This window comes from Vulpes vulpes, chromosome 15 (assembly GCF_048418805.1).
Source record: "Vulpes vulpes isolate BD-2025 chromosome 15, VulVul3, whole genome shotgun sequence".
In the NCBI taxonomy this organism is placed as follows: Eukaryota; Metazoa; Chordata; class Mammalia; order Carnivora; family Canidae; genus Vulpes; species Vulpes vulpes.
The window spans coordinates 66,881,993-66,898,772 of NC_132794.1; the positions used below are offsets into that span (position 1 = coordinate 66,881,993).

Here is a 16,780-nt window from a genome sequence, read left to right on the forward strand (position 1 = left end):
TCTCTTTCTCTCTCTCTTTCTCTCTCTCTTTCTCTCTCTCTTTCTCTCTCTCTTTCTCTCTTTCTTTCCTTTTTTTTTTAATGTTGATGTTCGTGACCATTCTTTAGAAATTTAACGTCAAAGGCTTCAGACAGAGCCCACATCCCAAGCTGTTGGGTTTCTGGAGAGCAATAAGGCGGCTGCCTGGCAGACACCAAGGAATGAAGAACACCTACGAATAAAGCAGTTGTTGAGTAAAACTGCTCCTGTAACCATTTGTCAGCATTACCTTATGTGAGGCAACTCTACTTATATGACGTAATAAAGATAATTTATAATGTCTTCATGAAGGCAGGAGTGGGTGGTAGTGGGGTTTTTCTTTGTCTTGTCTTGGCATGTAATTGAAACAGCCTGGGCCAAATGAGAAACACTTGTGTTTGGCGGGGGAAAAGATTCCAGAGGCTTCTTGACCAGGATCCTACATTGCTTCCTTATTTTACTCGGAGCATGTAAGCAGACTTCTCATCTGGGATGAGCATGAACAACATTGCCATTTCTGTCTGTTCATAACTAAATGCATTTTAGGACCAAGGGAACGGTCTAAATTCGAGACCCATGTGACACACCCAGTGAATCAGAAGAACTGTGGAGGTTGAGCTGTCTCAAGAAATCCATGACTACGGAGGGAATTTATAAATGCCATTGGTTTAACAATGCTACTTACCCAGGAGCTGGGTCCTTCGTAAAGAAGTGTGCCTGTGCATTCCAAAGTCACATGCTTTCTCAGTACGTCCCAGAGGAACATGGGGACAGGGTTTGCAGAAGTGCTGTTGTTCAGCCCTTGGGGAAATAGAGCCTGAGCAGGATGGACTGATGGGATTGAATACTTGTGTTGGTGTAGAGGGGGGTAGGGGGAGAGGAATCTAAACAAACAAATATCCTCTTGTTCAGATTGTCAGCATGCTTGGTTTGATTCTAAAATTGGCTCCCTGAGATCCACCCATAAGAACCCTTGAAACACTAAGGCATAGTCATTTCATAAGCATCTGAGTCCTCACTGTTGGCCAAGATTTATGTTGGATGCTTTTAGAGTACAGAGGTAAAGGTGGTGGCATCCTGACCTGCCAGGAACTCACTCAGGGAGGTGAAAGGCACACAGAAGCTAGCTGTCCAGTGTAAGATCTCCCACAGTGAGACAGAAGCCTAGGACATGTAGGGGAAGGAAAGACTAATTTTGATGGGGAGCATCAGGGGGGGGTTCTTGTAGAGGCTGGGGGTGGGGAATGTGAGCTGGATTTTGGGAGGGAAGGTAGATTTATATCCAGTGATTCTGGTTGGGCTTTCCTGGACAGAGGGACTTGGGCCTAGCCCCCAAAGTGGGTGAGTGGAAGGAGTACGTGGTCGGATGGGGAGGATTCCAGATATACTCTAGAGACTGTTTTGTGGTTCATGGAGGTGTGTCTGTGTGTGTCTATGGGAAGCGCCTGAGTCCAGGGAAATCAGGTAGGGGTTTGTGCAGGATCTTCTATCCCAGGGTGAGAAAATTGAACTGTATCCTGAATGTGGTGGGGAACATACTCAGGGGAGAAGGGAGAAAGGAGGTCGAAAAGGCAATGCTACAGGCAGACCGAAGGTACAGGAAAGAAGAAAATGAACACCTTCGAGTGTACATTTGGGTCTTTCTTCTGCTGTCAGACTGATTTTGGGGAAAGCCAGGCTGCTCACATAGGCTGGACCTTTGGGAAGACGGACCGTTGGATTTTTTTTTTCTTGTATCTTTATTACAGTTGTAAGTTTTCAAACCTGAATGTGGAATCACCAAGTTAAACTGTACTCAGAAGAGGTCCAGTCCTATTCTTCTTCCTCCCAAACTCTTACTCTTCTTGTCTGTGAAGTCCTCCATACAGAATCCTTGCTCCCTCTTTTTACTATTCCCTCGCTCTAAGCTTGACTGGGTGCACCATGTAAGGTGCTAGGGATGCTTCTAGGAAAGGGCAGTCCTTATTCTATGGGAGCTCCAGGTGAGACAGGAAAGAAGCAGGGGTTCTGGAACAGTATGAAGGGTGCCCTGGTGGGGATTTCCCAAAACCTGCACAAGAAATTACAGGAGAGTGTATGAGGGGGTGCTGGTTGGGATGGGGTGCTGGAGAAGACCACCAGCTGTGGGAGATGATGCAGATTGTGGCTTATTTAAAAAATCTTTTTTACTTTTACATGGGGCCTAAAGTTTCCTTCTAATAGCTTAGCCTTGGAGTATGGCCAGTGTTTTGGGGCTTTTTGGGGGTCATTTTTTTAATCCCTCAACCACTACCCCAGCCCTAGATTGGGGCAGAACATAGGCTGTTGTGTTGTGGGAGTTATTCTAAGGATCATAATCCATATATGTCAAGTATTGCCTATGGAATAAAATTGTCCTGGAATTACTTTGCTATTTTAAAAATGTATGTAGGAGATAGTGGGATTAATTAAAAATTTATTTTAGAGCATTTTTGCCTTACTCTTCTATCTCCAAGGATACCAGAAGTACAGCTTTGTGTGTGTGTGTGTACGCACGCGTGTGTGTGCATTTGCAAGGAAGAATCTTCAAAACTTTTTAACCTTAAAAGGAACTACTGCCTTCTAGCACTGAGCACAGTGCCTGTCCTCTGGGTGGGTCATAAAAGGGACAAACACGAGGGCTATAGGAACAGAGCTACGTTCATGCATCCTACCCACCCCTTGGGGACTCTGTACCATCCCATCAGCTGGGGCATGTAGGGAGAGGCACCATGTGGCCTTTTCCTGCTTGTGTTCTTGAAGGCATGTGGAAATCACTAGGAATAACAGTTGATCCCAGTCCGATGCCCTTGCAAAAATGCAGGGCTGTCATTGGAGGGTCTACTTGCAGTCCTGGCCCAGGCCTTGATTTAAAGGAACTAGCTGTTAGATGTAGTGACTAACCCCAGGGTCATGCTTCTTACCGTGAATCTCGGCCCCCCTCTTGGCTGAGGAGGCTTGTCTGCAGATTGTCTGGGTTAAACATCAAAAAGCTACCTCTGGATCTGTTTCCTGGTTTGGCTATACTCCCACATGGGTCCCATTGGGTGGAAACAGTGACTGTGCCTGTAAGTGAGCCCTCTGAATTTGAGAAGGATCCCACTTTATAGTCTCAGTGGGAAAGGGCCATGAGATCATTTTGTTCCCTTGTTAGTTGATGAAACCCTTTGTCCTTCTGGAATTGGCAGGCCTTTACTTTTCCTGAACTCTCAGCAATGGTTTCCCTGGAAGCTATTGTTTTGAATCCATCAAGAAGAATGTTGGGCTTGTATGGATGTGTGTCCACACACACATACACAGATTCGCATCTATGCATATGCATACACAGGAAAGCCATGCCTGTCTTGTGTTCGAGAGATGGCAGGTACCAGTGGAATGTTTTACTTTGAAGAAAGTGACCTATTAAAGAGTGAGTTCTGTAGTCTTTGGCTTTTGCTTTGCTTTTTAAAACTACAGATGTGAGGGATCCCTGGGTGGCTCAGTGGTTTAACGCTTGCCTTCGGCCCAGGGCATGATCCTGGAGCCTGAGATCGAGTCCCACACCAGGCCCCCTGCATGGAGCCTGCTTCTCCCTCTGCCTGTATCTCTGCCCCACCCCCCTCTCTGTCTCTCATGAATAAATAAATAAAATCTTAAAAAAAAAAAAAAACTACAGATGTGAGCGAGAAGAGACTCCTAATGGGGGTGAGAGACTACAGCACTTCCTTTATTAAATGTGGGCTACAGTGCCATCTGCCCAGGGTATATGTTCAAGTGGTCCAAAACTAGTTAAAATGTTGGATGTCACAATGCCAATGTTTGGCTATTTTTATTTTTTTAAGATTTTATTTATTCATGAGACACACAGAGAGAGAGAGAGAGAGGCAGAGACACAGGCAGAGGGAGAAGCAGGCTTCATGCAGGGAGCCCAACGTGGGACTCGATCCCGCACTCCAGGATCGTGCCCTGGGCTCAAGGCAGGTGCTAAACCTCTGAGCCACCCAGGAATCCCCAATGTTTGGCTATTATAACCAAAAAATAAAAGTGACAGCTGTATCTGCTGGGGAGATGACAAAACAGGGCTTGTTTCTGAATTGCATGCTCTCCTTATTTGGCCAAGATGATATTGGTGTGTCGGAAGGGCTAGGATTTGAGACCCTGCTGTTCATGTCTCCAAACCCTTCATCTATTTTTGAAATGAGTGGGTGACTTGACCACTTCTTGAATGAGCAGAATTCTCCCGAGGAAGGTAATATATTGATGAGACACCTGGAGGAGAACACGTAAGAACCTTGGACTTTGTATCCAGCTAAGGAGGGAGTAGTCAAATGTTCCTCTAAACTTGCCCACGCCTCTGGGCCTTCACTCCCTTCTCAGCTGGAGCTGGTTCATGGTGACAGAATGTGCCACGGGAAATTGGCTTACAGAGCCTAAAAGAGGAAAGACCACTGGGCTTGCAGAAACCCAACACCAGCTTTTCCCAGAGTGACAGGCAGCACCAGAGGTCAGCGTGGCCTCAGCCCCAGAACTCAGGACTGTCCCAGGGCGTGGACATTTAAAAATGAAAATGTATTTATAGACGGTGTCCCCGGCGCCAGAATTTTAACTGTTCCTGTGTGAGCCCCACCCTTTCACAAGAACAGACCTCATTTCACAGGCTTAGTGGCTTGTCTCAAATGGGGGCTGGAAGTCCTTGTCATTGACCTGACCCCAACTCCCCTACCCCCCAAAAAGAAAAAAAGGAAAAATTGCTTTGTGACCTACACATAGAAGAGCACATAAAATGTCGAGGTACAACTTGAAGAGTAAAATGAACATTTGTGAAGCCAACAACCAGGTTAAGAAATCAATGTTACAAATACAGCCCAGAATCCCCTATCACCTCAGATGTGACAAGTGTCTTAACTTTTTATTTTGACCTATTTGCTTTCTTTACTGTTAGTACCTGTATATGCATTCCTAAATAATGTGTATTTTTGTTCCCTGATGTTCATTCTTGGTTTTGAAAACCACCAAATCAATCAGGAACATAGCTTTGGGAAGCTTCCAGGTGAAACTGCTCGGCAAAGCATCCCCAGAGGAGCAGAACCTCTGAGTGTTGTGAGCATTGCTCGCTGTGGGTCTGACTTTCTCCACGAAAGTGCTACTAGAAACCAGCTTCCTCAGTTGTCCCTGCTCTCGTGTATTTCTTTGCAAATGGGGTTGTCATTCACACCCCGGTTTACAAAGGAGTGGTAGAAAATTTGGAGAGAATTACAAAACATTTTAATTCAGCAGGGGTCCTCAGCTAGATGTACATAGAGAAACTTATGAACTCTTTGAAACTGTATGCATTATCCTCCCTTGGGTGAAAGAGTCCGTGATCCTTCTAGAGAAGTTGGTGGGTTCTCCTCCTCTGTAAGGATAAGGAATAACGTAGCAATTGCGTTAGGTTTGTGTTTTTTGTTTTTTTATTTATTTATTTATTTATTTATTTATTTATTTATTTATTTATTTTTTATTTTTTTTGTTTTTTAAATGGATGCTGGAGCTGTTGAAGATTCTTGAAATATATTGGGTTGGCTTGTGTGTCTGCATTGACTTTTTACGTCTGAGCGTGCCTGAGTGTTGAAAGGAAAATGAGCGGTTCGTTATACCGTGGATTGTCCGGGGTGGAATTCTTGAGCATGCTGCCGGTGGCCTCGCAGGCTTTACACTCTCTCTGAAACCTGCATCTCTTTTTCTTGACTAGAATGCCAAAATGGGGGAAAAATTGGGATGGTTGCTGTAGTTTCAAAACAAATGACCTCACTGCCTAAGTTCCAATTGATGCAAGAGAAACCCTAACTTTTGCCTTATAAATAATGGACTCTGGGGAAATACATCCAAAATACCCATTTAGTGAGGGTGGGGGCACATGTGTCACTGCTCAAGCTCACTCCCTAGAAACAGAATACAACTATTGTTATTACCAACTTCCTAGTTATTTCCTTAAGAGATATGGCAATTTAAACTTACAATGACTGACATTCACGTCTTCAAAGTAGGGGGGTAATTAGGCTTTGTGTGAGCTAACTTGTGTGAGGTACTTTCAGCTTTGTTTCAGCACTTTAGCTGAGGGATACAGGAGTTTTACTCCATTCATTTCATTTTTTATGGACGAGTTGACTGCTGGTCTGCAAAGTTAGGTGTGATGTGTCCATGTATGCATTGACTTGTCAGGGTCGGCTGGAACTAAAACCCCAGGGAAAGAGCTATTTAGATGATTACGGTTTAATATATAATTAGATGAAGGTTGATTTTTAAAAATGTAATCAGGAGACTCATTTCCTAGAGAATTAGCATTTTGATCATATTTTAACAAAATGACCATTGGCAACAGTCTTAGCCCACCCATTTTTTGAAATGCCCTGCTTAGGGCAGTCTGGGTGGCTCAGTGGTTTAAGCGCCTGCCTTTGGCCCAGGGCGTGATCCTGGAGTCCTGGGATCGAGTCCCATGTTGGGCTTCCTGCATGGAGCCTGCTTTTCCCTCTGCCTGTGTCTCTGTCTCTCTCTGTGTCTATCATGAATGAATAAATAAATAAAATCTTAAAAAAAAAAAAAAAAAAAACCCTGCTTAGAGTCTCAGCATTTCCTGGGTGGTTTCTGGTCTCTTGGGTCTGTAAACCTGATGTATGGGAAAGGAGCTTTGGTTTTGGCCTTGTGTTCCTTATGTCTCATAAATTGAGACTTTTTAGGTGTTAAGTTTTTTGTTTTTTTTTTTAAACCAAGTTTTTAGACTTCTCATACTCCAGTGTGAAAGCTTTTCTTTTAAGTTTTGTTTTTGAAGAAAACCAGGAGTTTCACTTTGGCTGTTGGAAGTCTTTGGGGAGTATGGGGGGAGAATTTAGGGGAGGGGTTAACATTTGGAAATGCAGGCTGCTCTGTCTGGTTTCATCCATTAAGAGCCAGACAGAGTAAGAGTAACATTTAGAAACTGAGTTTTATTAAGGAAAGCAATTTACAGGTAAATTTAAGCTTTATAGACTTGGGTCTGCAATTCCATTCCGAGGGTTGCCATTACTTGCTGCTAATTTTGGGCAAGGCAGCTCCTCTCTGAGTCTTGATTTTTCCTCCTCTGTAAAGACAGGAAGGGTCCAGTGACCTCCAAGGACTCTGGATAGTCGTCTGCCAGGGCCCCCCATATTGGGGGGATTTGCAGAGAGGCTGCTTTAGAGCTGCTGGAGGTAGAATGGTGCCCCTCCCGAGACTGAGGGCAGAGCAGTTACCAGCTGTACAACTGCACAGTGCCTGGAGACCACTTGCCTCAGGTTTTTCTTTTCTAACCACTTTTTCATCTGAACCCCACTGGTGTCCTTCAGTGTTGGGAGAATATTGCACACCCACTAACGTGGCCATCTGCATTGACACATGTCCTTTGTCTCCTCTTTGCCAGCGCACTGCTGTAGGGTAACACCTGGATTGGGTTCCCAGACCCTTGGATGTCTTGCTGCCCACAAATTCCTGGATCAACTTGTTGAAAACTGTGAGTAATCTGCATGTTTCTACTTTGCAAGCAACTGTAGATGTGTGGATCTGAGGGCTGGAGGGCTGTGGTCAGTAATCCCAACATCCAGCCAGATCCGCCTGAGGGACTGCCTTTCTCCCACCCAGCTCCAGGAGCCTTCGAAATGGCAGCTGTGACCACAGACATGACCTTTTTGCCCCCAGCAGTCATAAAGGTAGAGGGGCCTTCTGATTCTGCCTCCTTGGAGCTGTTTTGTTTTACCACCAGCGCCAAATATTGATTCTCTGCCTTTACTAACCTACAGGAACAGATTCTTTATGGGGGCAAATGCAGGTGCTGTTTCTCTGCCTGACCTCTTCTCCCCCTTGTTCTTCCTCATTCATGTCTTATTCTCATATTACTCTCCCTTTTAGAGAGGCCGTAGCTGACTCATTTAAAGACACCTCCTCCCCACTATTCTCTCTCTCTTTCTTTCTTTTAGATCCTTGCCTACATTTGTCTTGGCACTTAAAAGAGGATTGGTCTCTTCAGTTATTTGATAGACTATACATTCATTCTTGAAACGAATATTTGAGTTTCTCATATGGGCACCAGTGATAAGTTGCTTCTGTTTTCTGCATTTGTTTCCTCAACAGCAAAAGGAGGGAGAGGACTGTCACCTGGCACACGGAGTGGTTGTAGATGCTCTTAGAGTATGATGTGCACATCCCAGCCGCTCGTTGGAGGGCTATCTGAAGTGTCCTTTTCTACCTGTTTCTGGCTGCATCCCCTCTAGCTGGGCTCTTTTCTTTTGTTTGAGGCCAATTTCTTTGTAGAAATGAACCTCTTGAGGACGGATTATGCTTCATCTATCTTTGTATTCCCAGGGCGCAGCTCTCAGCTTTGAGCTCAAAAAACATTTGTTAAATGAACCCCACAAAGTAATTTTTTCTTCCATTTGCTTATATAGAGTAACCTATCTGAAGAGCCATGAATTGATAGGCACTGCTGATGAATCCCAGAGCAAACACTAGAGTGGTAACTTAAGTGGTCATATTGGTCTCTGGTAATTAGAAGCCTTCACAAGTAAATACAATGGTAGGTGTTTCCTGGCCTTTTGTGGACTTGAGAAGATCTTCTCTTGGGGGTCTGCAATTATTTGTGGTAATGGGAGAGAACAAATGGGGGCCGAAGATGTTGGATAAGTATCTTAAAAAAACATTCTTTCTTCCAACAGGTTTTTATTTCTTAAAATATTTTTTTACTTGACAAAGTTCTAATAGTAATTTACAGTCTGTTATTTTACAAGAAGAGGAGGGGGCAGCCCTGGTGGCGCAGCGGTTTAGCGCCGCCTGCAGCCTAGGGCGTGATCCTGGAGACCTGGGATCGAGTCCCACATCGGGCTCCCTGCACGGAGCCTTCTTCTCCCTCTGTGTCTCTGCCAGGCCCCCCCTCTGAATAAATAAATAAATCTTTAAAAAAAATAAAAGAGGAGGAAGGGGAAGATACCTAAACAGGGACCTGCTGATCCTTTGTTTTGATAGTCCTCATATTGGCCACATCTGCCATGGACTGTAGCCTTCTGCGCCTGTGTTGTATTCCAGATTTGAGACTTGTCCCCTTCTTTGTACCAGACTGTACTTTTTTTTTTTAATCACAATGTGACAAATCTTAGGATGCTAGGGGACAGAGCTACAGGCTTTTCCTCCCTTCAAATGTAGTATTAAACAGTACTCGGATATTTACTTGCCATCCTTCCTGCCTCAAGACACAGGATCCTGTCATGTCTGCCATTCAGAATTTCCCAACCCTAAAGCCAGCATTGTCTGCCATTCAGAATTTCCCAACCCTAAAGCCAACAGGGCAGTTGGGGTTTGGGGGCGAGCAATTATTTTCCCTGCAGCCTATGGTTGAGTGCCCATAGGTACTCGTATTCTAGCAAACAGATTTTATTTTCTAAATGGAATTTAGAAAAATACCATTTTATTACCTTGTATGAAATTGTGGATCCATGATGACATCCGATCACAATTCTTGTTTACATTTGGGATCCTCCAAGGCATATTTCTTTTTATTAAAAAAAAATTAAAGGAATGACTATTTGGGAATCTGCCAGATTTTACTTCTTTCTCCTTTCTCTTTACTGGCTTAAAAACAAATGATATTGTTAACCCTCTTTGCTTCTTGAGAGAAGAAAAACATTTTTCAAGGTGGTATCAGGAATCTACATAAAATCCTCATTGTGCTCCTTTGTGAGAAAGCAGTTTAGTTAACAAAAACAATGTTCTGCATAATGCTTTAAAAATGAATGTATTATAGACATTGATTCCATGCTAATAAAAATCTATCCTGTATTTAACAACTGTATGTTTCTTAACATCTTATCTTTAAAAAAAATTTTTTTTAAAAGATTTTTGACATAGAGCACCAGTGGGGAAGCTAGAGGGAAAAGGGAAAAGGAGACTCCTCGGTGAGCAGGGAGCCCGATGTGGGGCTCAATCCCAGGACCCCAAGATCACGACCTGAGCCAAAGCCAGGTGCTTAACTGACTGAGCCACTCAGGTGCCCCTTATAAAAAGAATTTTTATGTGACCTTTCATTCTCCAGTTGCTGGCTGGGCTTCTTGCCCTCTGTCTCCCCATTTACTTATTTACTTGGTAATATTGCAATGAGCATTTTTATAATACATCCTTGAAGAAGGCATTGTTGTAGGATTTCAAGGTCAAAAGATAGACACCTTTTTTTTTTTTTTTTAATTTATATTCCTAATTGATTGTGTGGAGGTCCTCATGAACACAGAATGTGGATCCTAAACAATTTTTGTCATTTTGAAAGCTAAATAAATACAAAAAGCCTTCCAAAATATGCCCATGCCAGATATGGGCATTCATAGGGCTTTGAACAAAGTCTCTAACCAGCTGGGGTTTATCAAGATGTCTTTGCTGATTCTGCAGTTCAGCCTTCAAGGGCTTATTACAGAGGCCCTCTAAGCTTGCCTGGTGTCCCCTCTGATGGTTCCTTTTCTCTGCATCCTACCTGTTCTTGTTTATACCCATTGATGCTGAGTATTGATAAATGGTCAGGGGTGACTACTTATGCTCCCACATGTTTGAGAGGGAAAATATGGCTCAGGCTGGAGGTTGCTCCTTGCTGCCCACAATGACCTTGGCCGATTCCTTCCCCTCTGTCCTTGCTCCAGAGGGAAACTCCTTGACATGTTTGCCGTGGCCACCCTGGGAAGCCTCTGTCTGGGGTCTCCTGAGACCCAGAATTACTGACATTTGTTAAAAGCACAGTTTTCCATGGCAAAGTCATGGTCCCGCTTTGTCAGGCAGCAGGCATCCATGGTAGATCTCTTTAACACAGGAGGATGATGATAAGGAGAGAAGGCTGAGATAATTCCCTGGGGGATGGGTTTTGCTGACTGGGCCACCCTAAAACAGGCTTTTTCCCTCTGTATAGCAGCCGGTTCCCTGTCCATTCCTGCACTTAGACCTCTTTGGGGCCAGCACCACTTCTTGTGTGCAAGTCCCCGATGTATATATACTCTTGCCTTTAAAAAGTGTTATTCTCTATCTCTAGATGAATCTTCTGGGAGGCTTACTTGGTGGGCTTCTGTTTTGAGTAGATGCAGTGAAGATCATCAAAAGCAATTCTTTGCTCCTGGATCTGCCTTGACCTTGTTCCCTGGGAATTGCTCTCCCTGAGGGTATACATTCTGCAGCTGATAGTAAGAATGAAGAAGTGGAAGCTCAGTCTGTGCTCTAAGAAAACCATCTTGACAATGGCCACAAGGCTTGGCACCAGCCTTACTAATGAGACTTCATTGTTGTCAGGACAGTAGCTGCCTCCCCCAGATGTTTTGTTCAGTAGAAATATTTCCATGATAACAAATGCCCTCAAACGCCCTTTTGAGAGTAGAGGCAATCAGTTAAGTAGCTGTGGCTCTGTAGCCAGAGCGCATCACTGCACCCATGGATTACATTTGGCAGCATGTCGTTTGGCCAGCTGCATGGCTCCCATGAGACGACCGGGTGGTTGAATGGAGAAGATGTTAGGGAAAGTAATGAGGTGGGAGGACAGAGGGCCGGTGACCTCTGTGCTGCAGCTGAATTTCCAGGGCTGGGTTTGAGCTTTGCTGTTTTGAGTTTGCAGGCCAGCTGCTGCTGCTTGGACCTGCAGTGGTGAGGATGACTCAGAAATCTGGAAGGAGGCCATGGTGATTTCACTACAGGATCAGAGGCAGCCCTATAGCCCTCCGGGGTGGGCGTGGTTGCTGGGGGGAAAGCTTCTGACCGAGGAGTAATTTGGATGCTAGTGCTCTAGGTCACTGGGATCTGTCAATTAGTAACTTGGGACATACTCTATTTTTATTACAGAAAAAAGAACTCTGGTGGCAAAATATTATACAAAACAATAGCAGATGATATCGAGTAAGTTCAGTCTGTTACGGAGGTCATTCATTTGGTGAATTAATTACCTTTAGAAATCCTTTGTTTAAAGGGCCAAGTTTTCCCCCAGGGGTGCATTGGGGCTTCTGGGAAGTCAAGAGGTAGTTTTTAAGCTACACTAGTTACATTTCTGAGAAAAGATGAAAACTCGCTCATGTCCAGATGAGGAAATAAGGTCTGGATCAGTTTTCCACTGCTGCTGTCAGAGGACCACACAGACTTAGTGATTTAAGACGTCACTGATAAATTACCAGATTTCTAATCTGCAGAATTATGTGTCTCACTGGGCAAAAATTAAGATGTGGGCACGGTTGTCCTTCTGGGGGCTGTAGGGGAGAATCCATTCCTTTGCCTCTTCTAGCTTCTGCAGGCCACATGCTTTGCTTGGCTGGTGACCTCATTGCTCCAACTTCAAATCCAGCTACATAATGTCTCCCTCTGACCACAGCTGAGAGATGTTCTCTGGAATTTACTGATTCCATTGAGACCATCTGGATAATCCAGGAAACTCACCAGCTCAAGGTCCTCAAGCATATCTGTGAAGTGAAGTCCATTTTGCCATGGAATGTAACATTGTTACAGGCCCTGCAGATGAGGGTATAGACATCTTTGAGGGGCCTTTCTGTCTTCCACAGGTGTATGTCACAGGGTCAAACAAATGTGGTTTCTTGGGCTTGCCGGGGAGGTTAGTGGCAGAGGTCGGTTCAAAGACATAGGTGTTCTGATGGGGATCAGGGCCCAAGTCTTGTCCTTCCTGCTGTTTGCTGACTGTGTGATGCCCTGTGGAGGTGGAATGGTTTCTCTCACAGGCTGTACTGTTCATTACAGCCATTTTGTCCCTAGGTAAGAGGCTGTGGGGCTGAGGAGAACAAAAAGAGCCATCCTTTCCTAATGAGGATAAAAAGGGTAGAAGCATGAGAGTTGGAGGTAGGGGGCTACCGTTTGAGTTCTGCACTGCTTATAAAAGAGAGTAGGGTGTTGCTTTGATGGAACAGACACAAGTGAGCTGTCTTAAATGAAACGGGTGGGGTTTGTGGGGTTCAGTGTAGTTGCTTATTGCAGCTAACCTTTATTGAGTGTTGTATACCTGGGAGAGCATACCAGGGACCCCCCAGTCTGTGCTCACTTGTGCTTCCTCTTCGAAAAGCAGCTCTGGGGGATATTTCTTTATGGTTCCAGCACTTCTCTGTGTATCAAAACCGGACCAGCTCTTTGCTTACACTTTCTGTGGAGACCTCACACCGGAAGCTCTGGTTTGCTCACCGCCCCACAGCTTCCTGGCTCAGTCCTTATATCTCAATTTCTAATTCCTAGGAGATGACTCTAAATGGCTAAGCTTGAGCCAGTTGGCTTGGAGGGTGGAAGAGGAGCACAGTCACTTGGTTCTGTAGATGAGTAAATAGTGATAGAAAAGTGTAGTATGGGGAAGGGTCCTTGCCTTATTTGATAGATGTTACCGTAGAAACACTTTGTGATATGAATGTGTTGTTTTGAAGGATTTGCTTTTGAAATAACTTCCAACTGAGAGAAAAGTTGCAAGAATACAGAGAATTCTCATGTAGCCTAAACATAGATGATCAATTACAAATATTTTGCCGCATTTACTTTATCATTCCTTTATCACTTGTATTTCCTGAGTCATTTGAAAGTTACATCATCCTACTTCATTCCTAAATACTTCATGTTTTCCCCGTTAACAAGAACCTTTCTTTTTATTACCAGTTCAGTTTGTAAAAACAGGACTTTAACATTGATCTACTGTTACCAGATATACAGTCCATATCTCAATTTTGCCAGTTAACACAATAATGTCCTCTACAGCAATTATTCCCCTCAACCTAGGGTTCAACCCAGGATTCTGCAAACTGTGTGCAGTTGTAATCTCTCTTTGTTCACTGGGAAGTTCCTCTGCCCTTTTTTTTTTTTTTTCCTTTCATGACATTGACATTTTTGAAGAACGTGGGCAGATTATTTTATAGCAGTTTGGATTTGTATAATTCCTCACTTGATTTCTCATGATGAAATGTATTTTTGTCAGGAGGGCTGTGTAAATCACACTTTGCCTCTTAGTACATCACATTGGGAGGCATGTAATATCCTTTTGTCCTGATATTGGTCACATTAGCTTTGCTCCTGTGGTTAATGTGGTATTGAACTTGTGTAATTCAGTCTGTGTTCTAGAGCAGTTGAGCGTTTGAATCTGGGCATTTAAAGAGGACCTTCTTTAAATACATCTAGTTTGCAAGTGCTTTTAGTTCTTAAAATTTTTTTTTTTTTATTTATTTATGATAGTAACACAGAGAGAGAGAGAGAGAGGCAGAGACATAGGCAGAGGGAGAAACAGGCTCCATGCACTGGGAGCCTGACGTGGGATTCGATCCTGTGTCTCCAGGATCACGCCCTGGGCCAAAGGCAGGCGCTAAACCTCTGCGCCACCCAGGGATCCCGCTTTTAGTTCTTTAGTGGGGCTTTCCTGCAGTGGGGCAACCTTTTTCCTTGTAAGGTGTGCACTTGAATATAGTTAGCAGAGCTGATGTCTTCAGAGTCCACAGCTTGTTGTGAGGAAACAATTGCCCGAGGTTATAACATTATCTATGCTCCTGTGGCAAGAGTGAGGTCCCGTCGCAGAAATAGAAGCACAATTGTGGTGCTTCTCTTTTGACTGCATCTGACTGTCTTGGCTGTCTCTGAATTACCTAGGAGCAGAAGAACGATTTGGACACAGAACTCTTCCTCTTGCATACTTGACAGGTCTATATTGCTAAAGATGACGGTCCAGGTGCTGCCACTGTTTCTTTCCTTTAGATCTCTTACCTTGAGATGCTGATGGCAGGCTGGCCTAATGTGGTTTGGTCAGCTTGCATGTTGCTCCCATTTCAGTAAGACCCATGATGGTTGCTTTTACACTGATGATGCGTTCCCTTTATAAATGTGACTTCTCAGGACTCTGGAGGCTGCTGTGTGGGAAGGATGTGTGCTTCTCAGAGCTCTGAAAACTTTGTTTGATTTTGGAAAGTTTTATCCTGGATCGGTGCTTCTCAAACTTCTTCCAGTTTCACTGTTTGATGTTGGACATTTATTGGACCAACATCTGTTGGACATTCAACCTCGTTGACCTCTAGAGCTGTTGTTCCCACTTGTTGCTACAGAAACAAACAAAATGACTGCATGCAATCTACTTTAAGGTTAATAGGGAAAATGGTACTTTTTATAAATAAAGGATCAAAAATACTCAAGAGCCACAGTGTATTCTGACGATCCTCATGTACTACTTAAAAAAAAAAAAAAAGGAAAAAAGGAGAACATAAAGGAGTAGGACTTGAGCAATATCCTTGAGGTCAGGGGCTTTAAATTAAAGGGACCATTACTAAGGGACCATTACTAAGATTTAATGGATTTATGGGTTCATTTGTTTCTCAAGTTTTTTTGTTTTGCTTTTTTTTTTTGTTTTGCTTTTTTTTTTTTTTTTAGATCTGAACAGTTTTAATGCCTGTAGTTTTTCATGGGGGTTATCTCTGCGTGACTTGGGGCGGGTTTGTCAGTGTCCTCAGCAGAATCAGTGGTGACAGCGGGCCTTCAGCACATACCAAAGACAGCTGCTTGGAGAATTAAAGAGGCCTGGGCATATATTCCCAGAGTTTGTGCTTGTGCTTGGATTGGAGTAGGAATTACAGGCAGCCTTAGAAAAACTGGATGTGGAAGCATTCTATCTTCCCCCAAAAAATGTTAATAATTTAATTCCTTATCTTGTGCCTTGGTATCCACAAGTGCTTCTCATACACAGCAAGGGCTGTGTATGTTCTTAATTATTAAAGATGCTGGTATGTCATCTGCTTTTCTACCTTTGGAGTTTTTGCATGAGGAGAGGACCTAGGTCAAGTGTGTACTACTTTTTAAATTTTTTTAATGTTAAGTCTTCTGTGTGGAATACAGAAATACTGAATAGAGTTTGGTGCTGGTACTGGATGAGGGGGAGTGGCTGTTCGGGAGTATGTGGGGAGGGAAGTGGAGGTTGATGGAATATGAGTAAGATGTTCAGGAAATGCAAAAAAAAAAAAAAAAGAATTGAGAGGAGCTAGGCTAAAGAAAAAGTAATCTGATGATAATGGAGTGGTGCCTCTTTTACTTCAGTGTCTTCTGACAAGGAGGAATTCAGAATTGAGTGAATGTTCCAAATAATTGAGGTTTCCCCCGATATAGGCAAAACCATTTTTCTTATAAAATGTCTGAAATCTGTTATATATTTTCCCACTTTGAAAAGTAGGAGATAAGTATGATTTACCTTTTCCTTATGACTCAGAATTCTCTGCTGGGCCAAAATAGTAGCTATCTCTCAGACAGTGGGCATGGGTTGCTGCCCTCTGATGTGTCCTATCTCGTTTGACCATCTGAGTCTGCTTTTTGGAAGCCTTATAGTTGTGCTGTTCAGAGAGGACCATGGTTTCAGGCAGGATATAAAGTTGCCAGGATATATCTGATAACCAAGTTGATTCTGCACTCAGAGAGATTGCCCTCTTGTGACTTCACACACATAGGCCTAATATTGGGTGTTGACTTAGTGCTTAAGATTGTTTTCTGGTTGCTCAGGGCTGGTGGCTTTTATTTGCCCTGGTCATAAACCATAGAAAAATGACAAAACGGAGAGGCCCATTCATTGAAGGATGCTTATTACTTACATTTCCCAAGAATGGGGATAAGCACACCATGTAGGAAGCATTAGCATGGTCAGGAGGCAGAAGAAAAGAGTGCGGAGAAAGCAGTGCCTTTACTGGGGTTTCCATAAGAAAGGCAGGGCAGGGGAGTTTCTGGGTGGCTCAGTTGGTTAAGCATCTGCCTTATGCTCAGGTCTGGTCCTAGGGTTCTTGGGATC

At 43.7% G+C, this 16,780-nt stretch overlaps 1 protein-coding gene across 12 annotated transcripts in view; it reads left to right on the plus strand.

The window, feature by feature from the left end:
• The window catches only part of TLN2 (talin 2), a 424,341-nt gene that overhangs the window by 63,925 nt on the left and 343,636 nt on the right, over nucleotides 1-16,780 (plus strand). For all 12 annotated transcript variants that reach the window (XM_072738715.1, XM_072738723.1, XM_072738718.1 and 9 more), the window contains exon 2: nucleotides 7,409-7,498. The gene's annotated coding sequence lies outside the window, so the exon portion shown is untranslated. The remainder of the gene's footprint in view (nucleotides 1-7,408; nucleotides 7,499-16,780) is intronic.